The sequence below is a fragment of the Enhydra lutris genome, unplaced genomic scaffold, assembly GCF_002288905.1.
Source record: "Enhydra lutris kenyoni isolate GAN:26980312 unplaced genomic scaffold, ASM228890v2 scaffoldscaffold75, whole genome shotgun sequence".
Classification (NCBI taxonomy): Eukaryota; Metazoa; Chordata; class Mammalia; order Carnivora; family Mustelidae; genus Enhydra; species Enhydra lutris.
Window position 1 is genome coordinate 2,674,207 of NW_019154159.1, and position 16,503 is coordinate 2,690,709.

The window sequence follows — 16,503 nt, forward strand, 5'->3', positions numbered from 1 at the left end:
CCTGGTTCCCCCTCATCTGAGGGCTGGGCCGCCTTACTGCCTCCTCCCTCTGAAGGGGACTGTCACAGGGTTTCCCGGAGTAAGGGAAAGCAATCTTGTCCACCCCAGTATACGGAAAGCACTCACCAGGGAACAGTGGAGGTGTAGAAACAGGAATGTGTGTAAAATAATTGAAAACTGAAGTCATACTCGTTTTAGCCCAGCGAGCGTAGATCCGTTTTCTCTACTGTCACATAAGGTAGTGGTAGCGTACGGAGAGAGACCCAGCCTGTCACTTCTGTATTCCTTCTTTCCTTTATGTCCCACATGCTTTGGAAAAGGGTGTTAAGTCAGTAGATCAGTCTGGCTCTCGTTAAGTTTTGTTTTGATTCACCTTGTAATTTACAGTAATCTGTCAAACTTGTTCATATGGAAACATCGCAGTGCCAGTTTTTGCCAGTTTTTGACAAGCCGATACATGAGCTTAATACTTTCGCACTCTCTTTGCTCTGATGACTCCATCAGAATGCCTAGGCGGCAGCCGCACACCTCTGCTGGAGGAGAGGCTAACCTGCCAGAACCGTGTTGTCTCTTATTTTTTTTTAAAGATCTTTTTTTTTTTTTAAGATTTTATTTATTTGACAGAGATCACAAGTAGGCAGAGAGGCAGACAGAGAGGAAGGGAAGCAGGCTCCCCACTGAGCAGAGAGCCCGATGCGGACCTCGATGCCAGGACCCTGGGATCATAACCTGAGCCGAAGGCAGAGGCTTTAACCCACTGAGCCACCCAGGCACCCCAAAGATCTTATTTATTTGAGAGAGAGCATGAGAGTGGGGAGGGTCAGAGGGAGAAGCAGACTCCCCACTGAGCAGGAAGCCCGATGCAGAACTCGATCCCGGGCCTCCAGGATCATGACCTGAGCTGAAGGCAGTCACCCAGCCAGTCGAGCCTCCCAGGCACCCCCATGTTGTCTCTTCAAGCATGTCTGCATTAAGTCACCGGGCAAAATGTTTATTGAACGCCTACCAAGTGTAGGGATAATAGGATAATAGTCATGCCCAAGTGGGTTGGGGTGCCACTAAAAGATAACTGTGGGGGGCCACGTGGCATTAACCTAGACCGAGGACAGGGGATGGTCCAGGAAGGCTTTCCCGTGGAGGCGACCTGAGCTGAGTTTTGGATTAGCTGTGAAAGGCAGGTGATGGAGGAGCCTGCGAGGGTGATGAAGGAGGTTCGGTGTGGCCGGGGGTACAGGAGGAGGAGGCGGGCTGGGAGGGTAGATGTTTGTATGACTCAGTGAAGCAATAAAGTAGCACAAAACTTACTGGAGCGAGAGTAAACCGATAAATTGATGAGATGGGATGCATTGGAGGGACCTGAGAAAACACGTATACACACGTGCATGCGCCCGCACAGGCTTAGGTTAGCATGGCCCAGCCTCCCAAACTGCTGGGCACGCGGTGGCTCCTGTCAACACAGTGCTAGAAGACCATATAGGAGACAAACATGGGAACTGCCGGAGGTGACGCAGACCATCTCCAGATCCTAAAGCTACTAAACTGGTTGAGAGCTAGTATTATTTGTGACCGGGGAAAACTAAAATGAAAACAGCAGTGATGCACCGGTTTCCACTCACCAGACGGCCCTGCTTGGCAGTCTGTTGAAATAGCAGCAGGACCTTGGACTGAGTGCTTTCCGTGTGCTGGGTCCGGGGGCTTCACAGCAAGATCCCAGAACAACACTCCGCCAGACTGCTGAGGGCCTGGGAAGGGGCAGCTCCGATTTGTTCCAGGTGGGGAGGTAACCGGTGCGGCCGCTGGGGAGGGCAGTGGGTAGAATTTATAAAAAATTTTAGGTGGTCCTATCTCCTGGCCCAGCTATTCTTTTTATTTTGTTTATTTATTTTGAAGTAGGCTCCATACCTGGCATGGAGCCCCACGCAGGGCTTGAACTCACAACCCTAAGGTCAAAACCTGAGCTGAGATCAAGAGTCAGGGGGTTGACCGGCTGAGTCACCTGGCGCCCCTCCTGACCCAGCTGTTCTAGCTGGGAATACTTCTCTTTCCCCCCCACGCCCTGTTGCTCAGCGGTATCACTTGCTCGTGGCATGAACTGACGGTGGGTGAGTTGAGAATGTCAAGTGTCTGCTGTTGTCTCTCCGGAACAGTTACAGATGTAGGAACGTTACTAACCTCGCAGTGACTGACATCGTGCTTTGCCGTATGGAGCTGGAGCAGGATCTGTGGTCGGGAACCGGTGGAGCTCGCGCTGGGTCTCAGGTCTTCCATCACCGGCAGTGATGACATTCTCACGAGTAGTCAGGGGTGGGGGGTGCTCCTGCAGAATGAGGCGGAGAGGATAGGGTTCCGCCCAGTCCCGGTCCAGGTTCCCTATTTATTTGTCCTGAAGTAAAACCCTGGCCTTCTAAAAAAAAAAATGCAGGGGAAAATGGATTTTTTAATTCATGTATGAATTTGGAAGGGAGCTCATTTAGCCAACTGGCAGTTAGAGCTGGTAAGATACGTGGTGGTGTGTCGATGCCGTGTCACACGACTCAGGTTCCAGAAAAATGTCACTTTGTCATGTGGTTTTCTAGGCAGACTATGTTCTTGCAAGTCCGCTGCTTAGCTCTAGCTCCGAACGCTTGAGAGCTTTTATCTTCAAAAAAACCAGACCAAACCTCTTTTTCATTGTGCGGAAGGCAGGACAATGTATTGTTTTGGTGGCGGCTTCGAACATTTATAAACAGAGGCTTTGGTGCACATGCAGTAGCGCGGTGTTTGCTACTTGGAGCTCTTTTAGACAGAGGCAGGAAAGTAATTAAGAAGTTGGACACTTGCCAGTTTACATATGGGGCTCGTTTAGAATACTACCGCCAGTGTTGGTATGCCAAATGTTGCAGGGCTGTTCAGGGAAAGCGAGAAGGAAGGAGGAGCGCGCAACAAAGGCGGAGTGTGGAAGAGCAGCCGCGATCTGCTTGCGGCCCGGCACTGCGTTATTCTTGCGGCTGACTTTCAGGACAGCCGAAGAGCGGCCCTGGCGCTCCGTGTAGCTGGTCCTGAAGTGCGAACGTTGGTGACAGTCGAAAGAATTTAAAGAGGAAGGAAGATGGGTTTAGTGTCAGCTGCAATTAGATAATCAGAGCTTCCAGATCCCTCCGTGGACGCCTCCCCCTCGCTGAAGGGGATGAATCGGATACCTCCCGGGGCGGAAAGGGCACGGCTGGCCCCTGCCCCGCGGGCGCCCGCAGGTTGCCGGGGCCCCGGGCGGCGCGGGAGTCAGCTGGCGGCGCCCCAGCGGGAGGCTCCTGCGGCGCGCGGCCGCCGTGGTGGAGCTGCGCGTCCCGGCCGGCTCGCCAGGTAGCGTCTTCCGGGGCCTCGGGCGGCCCCTGCCCGCAGGTACCCCACCCCCGGCGGCTAGAGCAGGAGAGGGAGCGCGGCGGCCGCGGCGGAGGCGGGGACTGGGGCTCTGCGCCCCGGGCCCCTGGCCGTGGCTCCGCCTGGATAAAATGGCGTCTTGGAAAGGAGCGGCCGGCCAGCGCGGTGCGGCCCCTCCGTCGCCGCTGCGGCGACCGTGACGGCGACCGGGATGGTGACCGCCGCTCTCCCTCGCTCCGCGAGCTCCCGGCACGCCCTCCCCAAGCGCCAAGCAGCGCCTTCTGCCCCTCGGTTCTGTGGCAGTGCTGATAGGCTCTTAACCTGGAGGAAGCAAGCTCGTCCCCCTGCTGCTTTGCAGCGAGCGCAGGCCCGAATTGGGAGTTGTGTGCGCACTCGGAGTACTGTCTCCAGCAAACCTTTACTCCGGCCTGTGTTTCATACTTCCTTGGGTTTGTGGAGGTTGACAGATGAAATGTTTACAGTCTGTCCCGCCTTGCAGTTCTGAATTCAAAGCGCTTTCTCCGTGAGGTTCTCGCACATGCGAAATGCAGTGGAAGGGGAGGCATCTTGCTTCTCAGAAGCTGAAAACGGTTAACATTTATCCTGCTTCTTGAAAGAAGTGGCAGGAAATTTGTGTTATTGGTTAACGTTAGGAGACGCATCTCGACTAGGGGAAAGCACTTGGAACCACTTTGTATAATGTATGCTTTGCTCTTTGGTCATTTCAGTCCAGGGCTGGTGGGTGCAAAGAATGAGCTCTGTGCTCCGGTTGCTCTGGGTGCTAATTCAGCATCCTGCACAGTTCCGAGTAAGCCCTGTCCACACGTCCCTGTCAGATGAATTTGATACCTCGTTAAAATTTTGCCTACTCCATCTTCTGGAAGCTCTTTGTTAAATACTTTTCCTTGAAAATTTTATCTTTATATGGTAACATTTTGGAACTTCAAAAAAAAAAAAGCTTTTCTCTTTAAATCATGCTATTGTGTAATCCTTTTTAAATTAATCACTTAAGGGCGCCTGGGTGGCTCAGTGTGTTGGGGCCTCTGCCTTCGGCTCAGGTCATGGTCCCGGGGTCCTGGGATCGAGGCCCGCATCGGGCTCTCTGCTCGGCGGGGAGTCTGCTTCCTCCTCTCTCTCTGACTGCCTCTCTGCCTACTTGTGATCTCTCTCTCTGTCAAATAAATAAATAAAATCTTTAAAAAAAAATTAATCACTTAAGACAGTTATGTTACTTAGATTTTTATAGAGATACCTATTTTTAGAATGTGTAGCCATTTAAGTAGCAGAAGAAAAGAGAATTTAACATAATACACAAACCTCATTACTTTTTTCTTTTTAAGGCTTTTTTTGGGGGGGAATTATTTTGGTAGTAGAATGGCGGAGCGGAAGGAGCACTAGACACAGCTTTCAGTCCGGTCCTTACTGCTTATTAGTTATTAACACCTTTTCTGAGTTTGACGTCTCTGAGCCTCTGTTTCCCCATCTGTAAAATGGACATAATTTTGTTAGGGTTCAGTTGATGCATTGTGGTGGAGATACTTCAGGATTTCAAAGTGTCGTGTCACACCTGATAGATAGGACAGCCCCTTTTTGCAAACTCTCCCGGACTTGTTGCGTATTACCGGCATAGATTTTAGCCTTTCAGAGCTCCTGGGTTGTGCAGGAGAATCTAGAGCAGTTGTATGAGAATTCAGTCTTGGTTTATTTCAGAGTTTTCATTCATTTCGGAGTGCTTGCTCCTGCAGATAAGTCATTTCACAAAAATTTTCCCCCATGGTTCTCTTTTAGACTAGGACTAACACAGGGACTGGTGAAATGATAACAGTCAAGAGACTTTGGTCAATGCGAAGTGTGTTCTTCAAATAGTGTCAAAGTCATCACGTTCTCTTAGGAAGAAGGTGTGCCTTAAACATAAAAACAATAATGATCTTTTAAATTGTCATTTTTGGAATAAATTCTCCTATCAATATGTTGTGATGGTGATGAAGGCGGCGGTGATGAAGGCGGCGGTGCTAGTGATGAGGGTGGTGGTGACAGTGGTGAGGAGGGGGAGGTGGAGAGAGACATTTAGGGGTTCCCTGGAACAGAGCTGCTCAAACCGTGCCCCTCAGAGACCCACAGAAGACTTGAAAGGAGTCTGAGTGGGGAGGAGACAGTGGGGAGCGGATGCAGCCCCAATTTTCCACAGCGGCTCTGGGGTTAACACCCCTGTGTGTTGGCGGCATCAGCTCTGCTGTCCGAGTTTCCTCGCTTGTACGGTGTCTGCCAAGGCGCTAAGACGACTGTGCTGAGCGGCACTTCCAAACCCACTGGAGCTCGTTTTTGAAAGCCATAGCCATTGAATTAAAATCCTAACTTTCTGCTTTAGCTTTTGAGACCTTTCGAGGTTTCAAGTACATTTTTATGTTCAAACTATTATTTTTTAAAGATTTTACTGGTGTATTTATTTGAGAGAGAGAGAGAGAGAGCACACAAGCTGGGGCAGGCGGATAGGGAGGGAGAGGCAGGCTTCCTGCCGAGCAGGGAGCCAGAGGACGCAGGCTCAGTCCCAGGACCCTGATCAGAACCTGAGCCAAAGGCAGACACTTAACCGACTGAGGCCCCCAGGTGCCCCTCAAACTATTACATTTTTAAATGTTAGAGTGATAGGACACGACTGTTTCTCATTGTTAAATTTCTTGAGCAGGAAAAACAAACAACAAAACAAGATGCAAGTGAAAGAAGGGGACTAAGGAAAAACTGAGGCATGGAGCGGAGCCTGCCTGGGTCACGCCTGTCTCGACCGTGGCCTGGGGTTGTCTTTGCAAATAGCGTGCCTGGGGCACTGAGAACTTACCGGGAGGGCCCCAAATCAGAAATACAGCACCACTCGCTGAAGAAGCTTTACTGTTCATCTGCAGCTTTTTGGTTTCTATGTATCTGAGCGGAGCCCACAGAAGTACTTAGAGTACTGGAGGTCCGAGAGTTTAATCACGTGAAAACCATCATAGTAACTGTCTCTCTCACTTTTTTCCTTACCTACTGTTTCATTACAACTGAAAACATTTAAATAGAAAACTAGTTTTAGTAGCTTCCAGATAAGTAATAAACCATTGATAAGAGAGCAGCAAATTACCCGATTAGTCATTTTCAGCCCTTCTGAAGAGTTCCATGTCTGAGGATCTCCAGTCTTTGTGGTCTGGAGGACAAAAGCCCTTGTTTCAAAGTGGACACAGGCATTTCCATGCAGCGGTGAGGACCAAGCTTCTTGGGACCCCCCGGTAGCAGCGTCACCTCCCCTTTGTCGCTGCCTTGCCAGAGCACAGGGCCGCGTGCCGTTCAGCAGAACACCTTTACTGAGACATTTCTTCATCTGCTTTCATCTCTCCCGTCCTTTTGCTCTTCTCCCCTAGTTTTCTTGCTCCCTTTTGCCCCTCCCCACTGTTCATCCCTAGTTCTAGAACATTCACCTCACCTCTGAGTTCTGAGCACTTGTCTTCTGGCCCTCACCACTTGCAGACATGTTCTTGATTTTGAGGAAAAGGGTACTGCTCAGTGACGGTGTCCAGATTTCTCAGCGCCTGTTAGATACCGCTCCCACTTGACTGGGGTGTCGAGGAGGGTGACAGGCCTCGAGAGGAGACCGGAGTGGCATTAAGGGCCTTTTAAGGATCTGGATAAAGCACCTGCAGTGCTGGGCTAGTCCACACAGAGATCGGAGGGGACGGGCACACCCTGTGCTCATGAGCTGAAACCCTCACATCTGAGCTTCTGGCTCATTTCTCCCAGGACCTTGGAGCAGATCTGCTTGGGTGTCATATAACCACCCAGACTCACATGGCCCTGTGTGCACCCATCATCTCCTCTCCCCAGCCCTCCCTTCCAGAACTACTGTTACTCCAGTACTCCCGAGCTCAGTGGTTGGAACGACCATCCACTCAGGGCCCAAACCCCAGATCTGGGCATCACTCTTGAATCCTCCCCACCTGCTCCGCACATGTCCCATCTTTCACCAGGTCCTGTGAATTCTGCCACATGAATATCACGCCATCTCCCCATCTCCCACAGCAGGGCCTTCGGATTACATTATCATTGCCATTTTAGCCTCAACTACGGCCACCAAAGTGGGGACTAGAGAAAAATTAGCATTTATATTTATTTTTCTTTTTTCTTTTTTTTTAAAAGATTTTATTTATTTATTTGACAGAGAGAGATCACAGCAGGCAGAGAGGCAGACAGAGAGAGAGGAGGAAGCAGGCTCCCTGCTGAGCAGAGAGCCCGATGCGGGGCTCGATCCCAGGACCCTGAGATCATGACCTGAGCCGAAGGCAGCGGCTTAACCCACTGAGCCACCCAGGCGCCCCTATATTTATTTTTCAATATAAAAAGTAAGGGAGGAATTCTGACATTCTAATATTCTACGGCCTGATGTGTGTATCTTCTGCTGGTCCCCCAGTTCTGGGTCCCAGGTGTCATACACAGGCGTGCTGTGGTCTCCTGCGGTGGGGGGGGGTGGTCTCATGGCAGGAAGGACTGTCTGAGGGATGCGCTCATTCCTTCTACCCTGTGTGTTCCGTGCCAGGGACCACTCGTGTGGGCTCAGTTGTGTTTTCAAAGGCCTGTCGGCCTTAGCAGTGCTGGTGTCTGGGCAGGGGGGACTAAATGGGCTGTCTCCTGGCAAAGTAATTGGCTTTCTGTCAGAGGTAACTCTGTTATCAGGACGCCTGGCGGCTCCATCAGTGAAGCCTCTGCCTTCTGCTCAGGTCATGATCCCAGGATGCTGGATCGAGTCCCACATCAGGCTCCCCGGGAGCCTGCTTCTCCCTCTGCCTCCCGCTTCTCCTGCTCTGCTCTCCTTGAGCTCCTGCGCTCACTCTCTCTGACAAACAAATAAGTAAAATCTTAAAAAAAAAAAAAAAAGATAACTCCGGTATCTCTGGCTGGGTGTTCCAAACTCGCTAATGTATAGAAAATGAGAACTTTTATTTTTAACAAAAAATACAGGAGGGATGCTTTACTAATCTTTGCCGTATATGATCTGGGCTTCCTGTTGCTCATCCGGCATGGGTCTCGTCCCACAAGTGTGCTCGTTTGCTTGTTTGTTTTGTTGGGGCTGCATTTGAAAGTAAATTGCGGATACCATAACCCTTAATATACACCTGTATACAAAGATGTACAGTTGTAGTGTGGTTATATAAGAGACAAATTAGGAAATTTAACTTTGGTATAATCCTATTATCTAATATTAAATGTAATACATTTAAATTTCACCAGTTGACCCAAATAATGCACTTGATAGCAGTTGAATTGTCTCTGTATTTATTTTTTTTTTTTAAGATTTTTTATTTACTTATTTGACAGGCAGAGATCACAAGTAGGCAGAGAGGCAGGCAGAGAGAGAGAGAGGAGGAAGCAGGCTCCCTGCTGAGCGGAGCCCAATGTGGGGCTTGATCCCAGGACCCTGAGACCATGACCTGAGCCAAAGGCAGAGGCTTAACCCACTGAGCCACCCAGGCGCCCCTCTCTCTCTTTTTTTTTTTTAAAGATTTTATTTATTTATTTGAGAGAGAGAGAGAGTATGAGTAGGGGGAGGGTCAGAGGGAGAAGCAGACTCCCTGCCAAGCAGGGAGCCCGATGCGGGACTCGATCCCGGGACTTCAGGATCATGACCCGAGCTGAAGGCAGTCGCTTAACCAACTGAGCCACCCAGGCGCCCTCTATATTTATTTTTAAGTTTTGTTTGTTTAGTAATTGCTGGGCCCAGCATGGGGCTCAGGGTCACACCCCCAAGATGAGGAGTCGCACGCTCTTCCAGCCAAGCCGGCCAGGCGCCCCCGTCTGTGCCTGCTGACCCCACCTCCACACTCGGAAAGGAAAGTGATAGGGTGCGCTACCTTGGAATTGTTTCTGACAGTGACCAGTAGCTCAACATACTGTATAGTCCCTGGCTTTGTCATTTTTTTTCATTCTTAATTTTCAGAGAAATAACTGAAACATGCCCGGGGAAAGAGGGCTTTTAAATGGTAGAATAAACACAAGAATACCTTCTGTTTGCTTTTTTTTACGTTTTAAGCACTTCCTGTTCCGCACACTGCCCCTGAATTAATATTTGGGGACCTACTTTATTTTGATGTTGAAGAACCACAGAAGTAAGAAACAGAACAACAACTGACCTAGGGAAAGGAGGAGGAAGGCGTAGCTGTGCCCAGTGACGGCAGGACGGACGTTAAATGTCCGGGGCAGATGACACCTTTCGTGTGGACAGGAGGTGGCCAGGTGGAGCAGGCGGGCACACGACTGACTGCCCAGCAGTTCGCTTTAAGTAAAATGTCATTGCTCTGGATCGACCCCTCCGGTTCTAGAACTTACCTTCGAAGGAAACTGTAGATTTGTGGTGTCGTTTACCGCTTCGACTGAATGTAGACTGTATCTAAACTTGATTTCACCGGCGATGGTGCGTCAGCTGCTCCGCTGAAAACTGGAGGGGAAAAAACGGGCATCCCTTACCTTGTCGAGTTTACAGCCAAGAGGGAGAGGCGGACTGTCACACGGATGGAGAGCGCACACCAGGATGTGTGTCCTGGGGGGAGAAGGAGCTTGTCTGTCCTGTTCGACACCGTGTCCCCAGCACGGAGCCCGCAGGCGGGAGGCACCCCGTGATAGCTGCCGTCTAAATCCGGCTTGGCAAGCCGTGGCCCGCAAGCCGGATCCAGCCTGCCGCCTGCTTTTGTGAATAAAGTTGGGCTGGGACACAGCCGTACTCGTTCATTGACAACGTATTCTCTGTGGGCGCTTGCCCCACAGTGACGGGATTGACTAGTAGTTTCTGAGACCATTTGGCCCGCAGAGCCTAAAATATTTACTATCTGGCCCTTTACAGAAAGTGTCTGCCAACCCCTGGCCTAAATGAAGTAAAAGGAGAGGCAGACTGTTAGGATGAACGTGTCCGGGGTCCCCAGCACGGGGCGGCGGGGGTAGGGGGAGGTAGGTGCTCAGATGAAGCGTCCGCCACATTGCGACAACAGAGTAGCCGTCTCGTCCAGGTCAGGGACGCAGCTGCCGAGACCTGTGGCCGGGGGAGCCCCGCGCAGACGGCACCTTGAGGAGCTGGCCTGAGCGCCGAGAGAGGGGAAGAATGATGGGAAGTGAGGTCCCCAGAGAGAATCAAGCCTAGGGGCTGCTTACAGGAGCCAAGAAACCCACAAGGTGTTCAGGCACTGTGATCTGCCGCGTCCGGCTGTGCGCTCAGAAGGTGCACCTGCACCGTGCCCTGGAGGGGAGCAGGGGCGGGGATGAGGACGATGCCGGGAGCTGCTCTAACAGTCCAGTCAGGAGATGGGGGCGCTCCAGTGGGGGGAGCTCCAGTGCGGGGAGCTTTTGTTTCTCTCTCTCTCTCTTTAAGATTTATTCATTGCAAGTAATTTCTTTTTTTTTTTTTTTTTTTAAAGATTTTTATTTATTTGACAGAGAGAAATCACAAGTAGGCAGAGAGGCAGGCAGAGAGAGAGGAGGAAGCAGGCTCCCCACGGAGCAGAGAGCCCGATGCGGGGCTCGATCCCAGGACCCTGAGATCATGACCCGAGCCGAAGGCAGAGGCTTTAACCCACTGAGCCACCCAGGCGCCCCTCATTGCAAGTAATTTCTGCACCCACCATGGGGCTCAGACTCCCAACCCTGAGATCGAGTCACGTACTCTTCCGACCGAGCCAGCCAGGTGCCCCTCTGTTTCTCATTTTTAAATGGAAGATTCTGGATCCATTCAGTATTAAACTCACAGGCATGACTCGATCCTGCCCTTGTGTTGTCTCAGATAGTGAGCACGTCTGTAGAAGTGACTGTCCGTAGTGCCCATACTGCCGCGTTGGTGCTAGTCCTGCCCCGCTCTTTGGAGTTCTTCAAACCCTGGGAGGAGTGGGTGCCAGCGGGAGCCTTCTCACCGCAGCGATCGCTTCTTGAGAGGACAGACGTGTTTGTTAGAGATGGTCCGTGCTGCACCGGCCCCTCTCGGGCCCTAGCTACAGCTTGGCGTTGTTACTGGTTTTTATCCTAATGACTGGGTTTTTTGGGAAATTTGAGATTTTTTAGTTTATGTAGATGAAAACATTATCTATCTCACATGATTATTTCCTTAATTCCAGTGTTAGCCTTTGGTCCTTGGCCCTTCGCTGCTCTTACAAAGATCTCAAGGGAAAGAACGGTCTGTGAAAGTGCAGAATTCTGGTTTGATCGGCACTAGCTTCTTCCTATCCTGTAGAGAAGTTCATAAATTGCTTTTTCTTACAGATTGTTATATAGTTCTGAATGTAAAGATCTAGAGTGATTTATTTTTCTCATAAGCAGCAACATTGCCCTATAATTTATCATCTCGCAGTGTCTAAAATTAAGTGTTTTGGGGGAGCACCTAAGTGGCTCAGTAAGTTAAGTGTCCAACTCTTGGTTTGGGCTCAGGTTATGATCTCAGGGTCCTGGGATTGAGCCCTGAGCATCAGGCTTTGTGCTCCATGGGGAATCTGCTTGAGATTTTCTTTCTCTCCATCTGCCCCTCCCTCCCAATAAATAAATAAATAAATCTTTTTTTTTTTTTTAAGTTTTGAAAAAAATTAAATGTTTTGGCCATTTGTATTCCTATTTCTTATTTACAGTTTCAGATTTTGATTATAAATATTTATAGAAAAGTCCAAAACAAAATCATCTGAGTAGCAGGATGGCATATGTTAGAAATGTTCTACAATATTTATTGAAAACTCACTGCGTTTTTTTGGTTGTTTATTTCCAGACAGTGTAGTTCTTTATATTTGACTCTGTTCATTTCAACAGAATAAATTAAACAGTTTGATTATTAAAGTATCTTTGCTTTACATGTGGAAAGAAGCTCAACATTACTAATTATTAAGCAGATGCAAATCCAAGTCTCAGCGCGATGCCGCTTCCCAGCCGTTCGGGTGGCTGCTGTTCCCACAGAAGGTAACAAGTCTGGTGGAGGGTGTGGAGCAACGGCGGCGGGGAGCCTGCTTGCCCCCTCCCTCTGCCTGCTGCTCTGCCTACTTGTGATATCTCGCTCTCTGTCAAATAAATAAATAAAATCTTTAAAAAGAACAAAAGGGGGTTGTGGAGCAAATGGAGCCCTTGTGTCCTGCTGGTAGGAATCCTTACCGAGCCGCAGCTATGGTGGGAAACAGTATGGCAGTTGCTCAAAAGATTAAACCTAGATTTACCGTATGATCCAGCTGTGCCACTTCTGGGGATGCACCCAGAAGAACTGCAAGCAGAGACTGGAACGGATGCTTGTATACGGCTGTCTATGGCAGCGTCATTCACAATAGCCGAAAGATGGAAGCCGCCCGCGGTGTCCATGGAGGAGGGGCGGGTGAAAACGGCGCGGTGTATTCATGCAGTAGAATGTTGCTCATCCTGAAAAGGGAGGAAGGGAGTTCTGACACCTGCTGCAATGTGGATGGACCTTGAGAACATGATGCTGAGAGAAGTAAGCCAGACGGAAAAGGACAAATACTGGACGTTTCTGTTTATAAGAAGTATGTGGAATAGTCAGGGTCACAGTGTCACCAGAGCCTGGGGGAGGGACAAGAGGCGAGAGGACATCTTGTGTGATAGGTTACGCCTTCAGGTTGGGGTGATGGATATAGCGCTGATGCTTGTACAGTGTGAATGTACTTAAACCCACTGAATTGTGTATCACAAAGGGCTAAGATGGGAAATGTGTATTTTACCAAAATAAAAAGAAATCTTTGCTCTGATACTGAGGTTGAGACTGAACATGCCAGCTTTGTGGCTTGGTACTTTCGTGTGTGAGTCTCCTGTCTCCATGGAGGGTACGGCCGCTCTAGACATCATCTGGTCTACAGCTGAAACCTTAGGGCTTATGTAGTCCGTCCCCATCTCTGTGGAGCGGAGAAGGGACGAGGCCTTGTTCGGATAGCGAGCGCCTTTAGCTGGCACTCAGCTTGGGTTCCATACGCGTACATTCTTTGGTTGGTCCGGGAAGCCCATGCTGGCTGGCTGCCGTGCAGCGGACACGATGGCCGCAGAGCTGTGCTCCAGGGCTCCCTTCAGAATCCCACTGCACCCGGTGGCCAGACTGGGCTTTCCTCCCACCGCGTCTCCTTGCACGCGTGAAGTTCGCACGCATTTCTGACCGTGCAGGTTTGACCGCTTCTCTTCCATACATCCCTGTGGCGAGGAGCACTGGTGCTTTGCTTGGGTCCCTTTTGGGATTCCATTTATATCACTTCCTTTGATACCACAATGAAGCATTTAACTTTTTTCAATTTTTGGATACATTTTTAAAATAGAAGAAAGTATGCGAAAACTAATGTAACTGAATCCACGGTACACGTGTAACAGTCTTTTGTGGAGTTTGCTTCAGCTCTCTTAGAAATGATACAGATGTTCCTCACTCACATTTTCGTCTCCCCTGAAAGGAATCCCAGGCCTCGTGTTTCAGTGTGAGTGACGTCTCGCGGTGTTCAAGTGCATTTCCCAATTACTGATGAGATCGGTTATTATTTCATGTGTTAGCGGCCGTCAAGGGCCTCTTCTCTGGATTGCCTTTTTCTGTTGTTTTCCTGCCTTTGTTGGGTTTTGGTCTTGTTCTTACTGAATTGTAGGGATTCTTTTTTTTTTTTAAGATTTTATTTATTTATTTGACAGAGATCACAAGCAGGCAGAGAGGCAGGCAGAGAGAGAGAGGAGGAAGCAGGCTCTCCAAGAAGCAGAGAGCCTGATGTGGGGCTCCATCCCAGGACCCTGGGATCATGACCTGAGCCGAAGGCGGAGGCTTTAACCCACTGAGCCACCCAAGTGCCCTGAATTGTAGGGATTCTTCATTCTTTATTCTGTTCTCTCTTCTTCCTGTCTGTGGCTTGTTTTTGTTTTTTTGTTTGTTTGTTTGTTTGTTTAAGCTTCCTTTATATGATATCTGCTGTCATATGGTTGTTTTTAGATGAACAGGGTCAAATTTATCAACTCCTTAGGAAGATAAGTGTCCCACGTGGTAGAGATGGCCTCCTGTATTTCCTTATTGAGCTTAAGGAAGTCTTGCTTTTGTAACTAGGTCTTTAATCCATCTAGAGCTGATTTTTCTATATGATTGGAGGCAGGGATCTTATTTTTTCCATATGGCTAGCCACATGTCCCAACAGCATTTATTAGCTGGTCCTTCCTTTCTCCACTGGCTTGTGATGCTGTCCTTCGTATCCAAGCACGCAAATATGTATTTCAAACCTGATGCATAACTGAGTATGAGTCCAGCAGATTGCGGGCCGAGCAGCAGACAAAGGCATTCCACACAGACACCCTAGACCATTAAGAGAGCTGATTCTTTTGCATTGTGACCTGTTGTGGAAGAGAAAAAATAATGATACGTATTCGAAAGGTACACCAGGAATGCATTGGTAAGCCAGGTTAGTGACCTCCTGCTGTCTCAGTGTGGGTTGCAGTGAGTACTGTCCTAGGCCTGGTGTGTCCTGTCCCCAAGGGAAGCAAGACTGTTGGGAGAATGAACTCTGGGAGATTTGCTGGTAATAATCCATAATCTCTGGTTTTTTAACTTGGTCTTATTTTCTGCCTTAAATGGTGAGTGGCACATTTACCTCTTTGAATTTATTATTACAAAAGCTAGTTTTAGTAGCACATGCAAAACTAGTGAGATCATGACCTGAGCTGAAAACAAGAGTTGATGCTTAATTGGCTGAGCCACCCAGGCACCCCTCCTCTGCACATTTTTAATCAGATTATTTGGGTTTCTTGGTGTTGAGTTGTACTGGTTCTGCATATATTTTGAATATTAACCCCTTGTCAGCTATGTCATTTGCAAATACTTTCTCTCATTCGGTAGCTTGCCTTTTTGTCTTATTGGTGGTTTCCTTTGCTGCACACCTAGAGCAAAATTCTGAATTCATTACATCCCTTTTAAATCAAACAACAAAACCATTTTTTTAAAAAGATTTTTATTTATTTATTTGACAGACAGAGATCACAAGTAGATGGAGAGGCAGGCAGAGAGAGAGAGAGGGAAGCAGGATCCCTGCCGAGCAGAGAACCCGATGCAGGACTCGATCCCAGGACCCTGAGATCATGACCTGAGCTGAAGGCAGCGGCTTAACCCACTGAGCCACCCAGGCGCCCAAAACCATTTTTTTTTAAGGTTGAAGTTGTCGCTAGGATGTTCTTTGTAGCAATAGTGATCATTCTTTACACACTTCTGCTGTTTCTCTTTTAGCTGCAGTAAACTTTAAAAGAGGTTTTCTGTTGGAAACCCAGTTTTACTTCCCAGGAGTAAAATTTTTCTTATTAAAAATGTGAGGAAAACATAATGAAGAAAAGGTTCTAAAAGAGAAGAAATATTTTATTGCAGTTATCTGTACATCGCACTGTTTGAAGAAACCATCAAGGATTTCTAAGCTGTGTGAATTTGTTGTATGCGTAGGTTAAATCAATTTTTTAATGTTGTATTTAGTTTGGATCCATACTTTAGATAGAGTCTGCTGGAAACTCATTGGACTATAAGTTGGATTGCAGTGTTAGAAATAGTCAAATAACTAGAAATCCTAGGAAATAAAATGCAGATGGCAAATACCGGATTCTTTAAAAGGATCATAAGGGTGAAATGAAATGAATGCTAGAACGGAAGATAGCGCATCCCATCATTCTGGGGTCTCCAGTGCAAAGACTGTGGATCGAGGAGATGGAGAGCAAGGGGAGAAGGTCCTCAGAGAGTTCTTATTTGTGTTTAATAATGGCAAACCGTGATTGCTGGTGATGATGACAGAGAAGTAATAGAAATGTAATGAACTGTTTTAACCCTCCGTACTCGCGATAACGTAAGATAGCATTTTCTAATGCTTCTTCTCTCCCTCTGGCCCTCATCCCCAAAATACTGCTTCTGTTACATGGTTCTGCACTGTGTTTACCGTTGTTTTCTACTGAGTGAGCTGTGTAGCCTCTGTACTGTGCTGTAGCTCCAGTTGGAGTTCTGGAAGAGAACTACGGACTGTATTTAAGAAGCCCAGTGCACGTGGTGTCCCCGCAGTCCGGGTGTGTTCAGGTGTGGCTCGGCCACATCAGTGTCCTACCTGGCGATCCTGCCACACGGCTTCCTCTCCTGCAGATGGCTTTCAGGGACGCTCACGTGCTCACGTGCACCATGAG

General features: G+C 48.7%; 1 protein-coding gene across 1 annotated transcript in view; it reads left to right on the forward strand.

Moving 5' to 3' along the window:
• The window catches only part of LOC111160391 (trinucleotide repeat containing 6C), a 94,545-nt gene that overhangs the window by 24,364 nt on the left and 53,678 nt on the right, over positions 1–16,503 (forward strand). The window lies entirely within an intron of this gene.